Source organism: Crocodylus porosus, unplaced genomic scaffold, assembly GCF_001723895.1.
Source record: "Crocodylus porosus isolate Cpor-Errol unplaced genomic scaffold, CroPor_comp1, whole genome shotgun sequence".
NCBI classification, from domain to species: domain Eukaryota; kingdom Metazoa; phylum Chordata; order Crocodylia; family Crocodylidae; genus Crocodylus; species Crocodylus porosus.
Window position 1 is genome coordinate 105,154,346 of NW_017728906.1, and position 8,244 is coordinate 105,162,589.

Here is an 8,244-nt window from a genome sequence, read left to right on the forward strand (position 1 = left end):
CCCTCCCGCCCGTCAGTCCGTCTGTCTGTCTCCTCCGGGGTTTATCTCGGGGCGCCGCTGCCGCCGCTTTTATTTTTCTCAGCTCCCCACCCCCTCCGCTCCGCCCAGCCTCTCGCTCGCACTCCCCGGCTGGACTGGCAGCGCCTCTTCAAACGCCCCCTTTAACAGCAGCGCGGTCACTCTCCCGGCGCCCGCTCATTGGCCGGGCTGGCCCCATCAATCCAGGCGTCCCCCGGCCCGGCTAATCGCGGCTCGCGCCTGCCGGGCTCCTTCCCGCCTCTCCCTCCCGCGCCGGCTCCGGCCAGCAGCGGCGGCGGCGGCGGCCGCGAAGCTGCTCCAGCTTCCCCGCCCCCAGCTCCGTCGCCATCCCCATCGCCACCCCGCCCCCAGCCCTGCCGCACGGCCAGGCGGAGCGGGGCTGCTGCCGCCGCCGCCGCGCAGCGCGACCCAGGCTGGGGCTCGGCTTCCAGCACGCACGGCGGGGGCTGGGGCTAGTATTATTATTATTTTGTGGGGGGTTCCTTAGCAGGGGGGTTGGAGCCAGGGGGGCACACGGAGCCAGGCTGCGCTTGGCCACTCGCCGCCTCCTCGGGAAGCAAACAAACAAAGCCCGGCGCTTCCAACGCCAACAATCTTTTTTTGGGGGGGGCGGGATTGGAGGACTCGCCTCCTCGCCCTCGGCCGGAGCCAGCCCCGGAGAGCCAGGGAAAGCGGACAAAGTCGGGCTAACGATGCGACTCCATCTGGGGGGAATAGAAGAAATAATAGCCCCGGCTGCTGGGTGTTTTGAACCACTTGTGCAGGGTAGAGGAATCAATCTGCATGTGGGTGTGCATAGCAGAGCAAGCAGAGGCGCCAGGATTGGCTTGTTTCTTTTTCTTTTCTTTTCTTTTTTTAAAATGTTTCTTTCCCTTTTTCACAAACCAACAAGTCCTGCTTTTTGAAACGCGGGTCCTTCGGGGGCAGGGATAAACACAATCCCACCCGCACACATCCAGGCAGAGCAGGCAAGTCCTCGTCCCCTCCCCCTCCAGGCAATGCCCGTCTGGCCCCTGCTTGGGTTTGTTCTGTAGTGGGTGAAAAATACTCGTCTGGGGCCAGGCTGTAGCACACAAGGCTTCCCCCCCCTTAATAATAATATATATAGAGAAAAAATAACATTTGTGGTCTTGACCAGCCTGTCTTCGCCCCTACATTTACGCTCGTGCTTACCAGAGAAGAAAAATAAAATACAGTGGAGTCTGTGGATATATGTGTGTGTGTATGTGTATATATAATTTTAAGGGGCGGACTAAATTTTTTCCCCCGCGACATCCCTTTTACTCCTCACGTCAGTGCATCCTGCACCGAATTGAGACAGGCTGGCAAACGGGCTTCGCGTCGGTCTCTGCTTGGTTGTGTGTTCGTATACATATTTACTGGGTCATAGATCTATAGTATTTACTAGACAGACAGACAGGGATTAGGACGTCTATTGATAAGTGCAGGAAAGGTAATTTTGCCAACAGTTTTTTTCCCTCTCTGATCTGATTGTTCAAATGGAGATCCCCCACCCTCAATAAGATGAAATGCCAGTTCACAAGGTGAAATCTACGCAGATCGGAGGTGCGTAATTCTTTGTCCGGCGCGGGGTTTCATGCACAGAAGACAGGGAGTCCTGCTAGTCCGGACTGAGCGCTGGGGACGGTAAACGCCAAATGAATGCGGAGGGACGCCTCCGTCAGCTGAAGTCTCTTCCTCCTCTCTCCAGCCGTGACTTGATCCTGTCTTTCTGGCGAGCAGCGCTTGCTCCCCAAAGTTGTCTTTCCAGGCTGGAGATTCAGGGCGTGCGCTGTCCTTGAACTGACCCTGCAGCCTGCGGGCACAGCCAGCGAGCAAACGGGCTGTCCTTTTCTCGAGCCCGTCTCCGAAAGGAGGGCTGGAGGGGTGCCCCCGAATCACGGCTGGGGCGGTAGAGAGGGAGCGCAGCTTGGCACTTCCAGTCTCCCACCCCGGCAGCCTCCAAGATAGCTGAATAATCGTCCAGACAATTAGCCACTTACTTATTCAGCCCCACTTCTCGGGCAAAGAGTTTGAAGAAAGATCCTGCCTCTGAGAATGGAAAGGCCCCAAACACCTCCAAGAAAAATGCGGTGTTGAGCATATTTCATGGAGGGGGGAAAAACAATGCTAACGTCTCCAAGAAAGCCTGCCTCCTTCCTTCCTCTCTCTCTCTTTCTTTCTTTCCTCTCCCCCGTTCCCAGATCCCCCTGCTCTGCGTGCTGGCTCCGGGAGGCTGCTTTGGGACACTTCGGGGGGAATTCGTTCATTGCAGCCCGATAGCCCGCAGGCTGGACGCTCTTTGCTATTCTTTAAGGCTCCAGTTCTTCTCTCTCTGCAGGAAACAGAGGAGCTGATCCAAGTTCAAAGTCACGTCGCCGTCCCCTCTAAGAAGTGCTTTATTTCTCTACAAACCGCAAAACCCCTTTCCCCATGTCACAGGGTGAAAAGGGAAAGAGAGAGAGAGGGGGAGAGAGCGAGAGAGCGAGCGAGAGAGAGAGAGGGGAAAAAACCCCTGCAGTCGCTTTCAGGGCCATTGCCAGAAATGCAGACTTAAGCTCATTCTTTAGAAGGAAGAGAGCGGCCGGGCAAACGCGGTGGTAAAGTGTTTTAGTGAAATAAGTTTTTCAACAGGTCTCTGGAAGGTGCACGCACTGCAGTACTGCCAGGCCCGCAGCACCCCCGGCAGCCTCGCTGGGGAGCTTTTTCCCTGCCTGTAAGTTGTTCCGAAATTTTCTTTAAGCCAGCTCTCCTCTCGTGCTTACGGACTGCTTATCCCGATGGGGTGAGAGGCAGAGCTTTTCCTCTCACTGCGTAGACCGTCTTCGTCTTTTACCATCTCCCACTCCTTGGGGTGGTGATCATCAGCTTTCCAGAGGACAGCTGAGTATTGGAAGGGACCCGGCACCTGATCGTTGTTTGGTCAGTAGGTTTCTGTTCGCCTCGGAAATGTGCGCCGATGGTATTGCAAAATACTGCCATGGACCTTCTGCGGGGAATGAAAGGTGGCGTGAAGCCGGATTGATATGCGTACGTGTACAAACTATATCTTGATGCATGTATCTTTGGGACGAGAGGAATGGGATGGGGGGTTGAAAGTGGAGATGCGATGCATGCTTTCTCTGCCAAATTCCAGCTTTGTTTCCCTCTGGAGCGAAGAGAGGGGCGCGGGCTGGGCTGAGGGCGAGGATGCTGGCTGTTTAACCTGAAAAGAACAGAGCAATTTAACAGAATCACTTGCCCCGTTGTCTGTATCACAGACACTCATAAATTCAACAAGATCATCAACAGGATATTAAGTTGCAGGTTACCTTTGATTTTGCCGATCTTAGCCACTTCTAGGCCGTTCGACCTATGACCCGTGAAGACCACATGTGTTGTGTTGTAGCCTCCCTCTGTAAAACACACTTCGGAACAAAAGTTCTTTGTCAGAGTTTCACAGGAGTGTAATGTAAAAGAAAAGGGAAATCATGAAAATCTCAGCCAAAGCTGTAACTTTTTAAATGCCATTTTTTAAAAACCACCACAATGGGCGGGGGAGCTTACAAAGGCGCACCTTTCTTTCATACCATTAAAATTTATTGTTCTCTCAGTTGTGCTTATAAAAGGTTGCTATATAAAAATGCATTCGCCAGTGATTGAGTGAAACAGGGTAGGGCGCGTGTGTATTTTTTTTAAAGGAATGAAGGAAGGATCAGTCGCGTAAAAGCGGCTCTCTGGATAATATCTTAGCAGTCCTGATGGTGCTGCTGCCCGGCGCTGCACGCTTCTTCGCTAGCCCCACACTTCCCCTCCTGCAGCAACATTTTTAATAACTGTAAAAATAAAAACCACCCCACTGAAGCTCCGTCAGGAAAAAGCGTGATTTTTCCCGATGCCCCTTGCCCGTACGGAGGTTGCCACGTAAAGCCTAGTGCCAACAGAGCAGCTTTCCAATAAAATGCACTATTATTGCGATGGACTTTGTAATACGATTTATGCTGTCATTCATAAATAACAATGCCATATGGTAACCATATTGCTTATACAAGGAAAGCCGTCAAAGTGTCACTATTTGATTTATCTCAACAGCTTCTTCAAATGTTGACGCTCAGACAGACAGAAAAAATATACACCTTTTTTTTGTTAATACAGCGTTTCATCAGCACGGGAACCAGCTCAACACGATTGGCCTATGTTTTAATTTATTTGATTTGATTTGATTTCATTTTATTTTTACAATATTAGGAAATAAATGAGTGGGACGTGCACCTAGAGACCTATTAGGGGCGTTTATGAAGCGAGAGTGCACTAGGAATGACTGCTTCGAAACTTTGTGGCCAGAGCAGAAGTGAAGTTGGGCAGGAAGGAGCTCTCCCCCGGGTCCTCAGTGAGCGCCGCGCTCTGGTTTTCCCCATCAGCCCTGAGTCGCGGGACTGGCCGGCTGCAGCTCCGTGCAGAAAGTCGCTGGGAGATCCTCAGCCTCCTACAGGCTCTCGCCTTCCCTCGCAGATGGGGGGGAGGGAAAGAGGCAGCAGAAAGCTACAGTTTATCTCTTAGAGGAGCCCCCTCACGTGTAAAATCTCTGCTGCGGATCCGCTTGGGGAGCAAGGACCCGGGACTCCGATGGACTGGTTTGATTTGATGAGATGTGATATTTTTTTCTCCCTTTTTCCCCTTAGGTGCCTGCGCTCCGCGCACTTCACGCAAGAACACATGACGCTGCATCTGGAAAGCCGGCCGAGGCAAAGCCGCCCCTGCCCCGCTCTGCCTCGTGCTACCCCAGCAAAGCCTGCGGGGGTCGGGGGGGGCTCCGCCGCGCAGCCCCGGGCAGTGCCGGCCCCCGCCTGGGGCACGCGAGGACCCGCCCCGTCCCGCGCAGGGGACTCGCTCCGAGTGGGCTGCCCCGCGGGCTGCTCTCGAGGCGGGCCAGTTTGGAGTGCACTGGCGCAGACCGGGCGGCGTGGGGTGTCCATGCTGCAGACACTGGTGGCCCTCCCAGCTCAGCCCTGGCGAGGCTGCTCCAGGAGTCTGGCACCCGCTGGTGCCCCAGCCCCGAGGTCAAGGGGGGCGCGCAGAGCCGGAGGCAGAGTTCCCGCCGCTCCCGCGCGCTGCCCGGCCTGGCGGGAGTAGAAAGGTGGGCACAAGGCACGCGTGGCGGCCCAGAGGCGCCTTCCCGGCCCCGACCCCGGCCCAGCGGCACTGCCCTTCCCCACAGCACCCAGATGTGAATGCAGCCAAGGAGTGCCCTGCTCGCTGCGCCTCGGCTTCAGCCGCTGGGGAGATGGAAACCCTGGGGCTGGCACCACTGCCCTGGCACCGCTGGCGGGGATGAGCCTTGCTGGGGGTGTCTGGTGCTGACTTGTTTGCCCCCCCCCCGCAATTTAATTGCATTAGTGCGTGTTGCTAATCTCGTCTAGCCAGGGTGTACTAACAGGTTTGAAGGTCTTGCTGAGGAAAGCTTTAATTTACCTCTCATCTGAATGGTTCCCCCGGAGCCTGTGCGCACGGTATAAAATATCGCCCTCTTTCCCCTAAATATCAATAAGGCGCGCATTACAGACGATTGTCTGTAAGTGGTGCGCGGGGTAATTAGCATACATTTGCATAATACGGCCGGCACAAAAAGATGCCACCCCGGCCCCATCGCTGAGGCCGTTATCTTCATGTATTTGGAAGCGGATCCCCTCCCACAGCCCAGATGTTTCGAGGTTCGGCACGTTTCATACGGCCTTTCACCGACTGCTCCATGCGCCTCGCTTGGTCCTAGTTTTTGCTGGCCCAAGCGGTCGCAGAGTCCCGAGCATTCGGTAGGATTTTTGGCTTCAGGGCTAAAGCCGGGGCTCAGAGGCCAGATGGGTTTTCATCGCAGTAGGCGCGCGTGTGTGCATCCCTACGTGTTCACGTGTGTGCGTGTGCACATGTGTGCATGCCTACGGGATTGCGAGCGCGCAGGGTCACAATGCACCACCCCGACTGCACCTTCAGGAGTATTTAGGCCTCGTAGAAAATCATCCGAATGGTCCTGGGGCTTGGAGGGGGGAGAATGAATGGGGTTCAATTCCGAAGTGCTTTCTAAAAAATGCCATCGTCCAAACTGGAAGGACCCGGGCAGATCCCGCCGTTTCCCTACCCACCGCGGAGCCCGCCGCGTTTCCACGTGATCGCATCCTTCTTGCCAATCCGCATTTAACTGTCTATTATTTAACCATAAAATATTTTCTTTATTTTACAGTCCTCATAAAAAGAAATTGATCAGGGAGATATATTTGAATTAAGACATATTAAATCCATGACAGATACAGATCACGCTGCGTTTAACAAGAGTTGTACAAGGAGGCGTGTACCAGATACCGCATAGCTGCGATGCTATTATTCAGGTTTACAGCTTCTCCTCCTCGCATTCACCCATTAAACCATTAAATCTCAGTAATTCAATAAAACACAGTGCTTAGAATTTTTTTGTCAAAAGCTATTTTGAAGAGAAAAAAAAGTTTTACTGCGCAATAAAAACATCAAGCAGCCCTTTTTAAAAGCAAGGGGTTGTTTATTTTTGGTCTTTTCCTTATAACCTGACTAAAATCCGCAGCCCTGCTCGGGCAGGTGCTGAAGCCTTTTTAGTTCTTTGTTTTGTTTTGTTTTGTTTTCCCTCTTTTTTTTTTTGCAGGAGGTCTGAAACCCATTTGTGCAGGTGTCTCTGGCTGGAACAAAGCTCCAATGTGTTGAGAAAACCCCAGTCTGATGTGGTGCTATTTAAAGCCAATCCCCCTGCCTTTGGGAAGGGATCACGGGTCAGATCCTGCTTGCTTCTTCCCGATGAGTCGTGGCTTTGCTGCACTGGGGCTGTGCCCCCTGAGCAGGGAGGCCAGGATTTGGCCCTGAAGCAGAATCGCAGAATAGCCACTGCACGCTCTCAGAAAACAGGTGTGTGGGGGAGCAAATAATCACAACAGACCCGAGACACTAGGTAATCGATCACTTTTTTTTTCTCAGTAGGACTGGTTAGATAGGGATGCTTTGAACTCTGTTGCCAGTGCTCACGGGATCCCCGATTCACTTCTCTCTGCTTGCGTGAGAAAGGAGTATTCCTTCCTCGCGCCCAGAGCCAGACTGGAAGTTTCCTTGCAGTATTTTTCGATTCTGTTATTTCTATGGTAAACGATCAAAACGATGCCCGTTGCTTCCGCAGGGTCACTGCACTGGAGAGAGCAAACAGCATCTTTATGCCAAGGCCAGCGCCGGGACAATAAATAACCGCGATTCCTGGCTTTACACCTCGGCGCTTGTAAGGTAACTTTTATTCCTTTTTTAATATGGTTTGCAGCAGAATTCAGCTAAACTTTCCGCGCAGCCAGCTCCCTACCAAGACAGGAGGAGCCACCTTTGCATGCTTCAAGGAGACCTTCGTCGCCTTGGGCAGGGATCAAGGGGCGGGGGGGAATGACCTAAAGAGAGACAATGTAACAACTTCGCTTCCATTCCCAAGGACCTGGCAGGCTGGCCACATTTCCGTGCCAGGCACAGAACACCCTCCCGGTACAACCCACCGGAAAGTTGCAGGGATATTATGGGGCTGTCAATGCACCTGTTTCCCAAGCACAAGTCGACAGCAGCCCGGAGCTTGCACAGCTTTCCTGTGCCAGGCTTCGCTAGTGGCCCCCAGCCCAGGGCGGGGGAACAAGAGATCAGCCCAAACCCCGAGTGCCCTGAAGGCTGGACGAGGACGCGTTGGTAGCGGGGCTCTCCCGGGCAATTTTTGTTTAAAAAAAGGAAAAAGGATGTCGAAGTTTTACGCCCAGGGTTTATTCCCCGCCAAGTGGAGATTGCAGGGCCGACCCAGCCTTCCCTCCCAGGCACGGGCGTGGGGGTGGCTGGGCGCTGACAAATGGAAGTGACCGGTGGGGTCCCAGCTCCTTCCCCCAGGACAGGTCCAGGACGGGGTTGGCCTGGCCCAGGCCAAGCGGAGCAGCCTCCCCCACGCTCGTGCCTAACCTGTGCCACGTGCCTTTCTCTTTCTTTCTTTTACATTTTTTTTTGTAGGGTTCCAAGCCCAGGCTCGGCCTGCCCCCGCCCTCTCCTCAGGCCCGAGCAGTGCCATTTTCTCTCCAAGAAAGGGGCAGAGCTCCGCGGTCCCCCGGGACTCAACCCTCTCCTGCTTCATGGCGCTCGGCTTCCTGCAACACTGCCCCCCGCCAGGGACCCCAAACCCGCGCGGGGCGCCGGAGC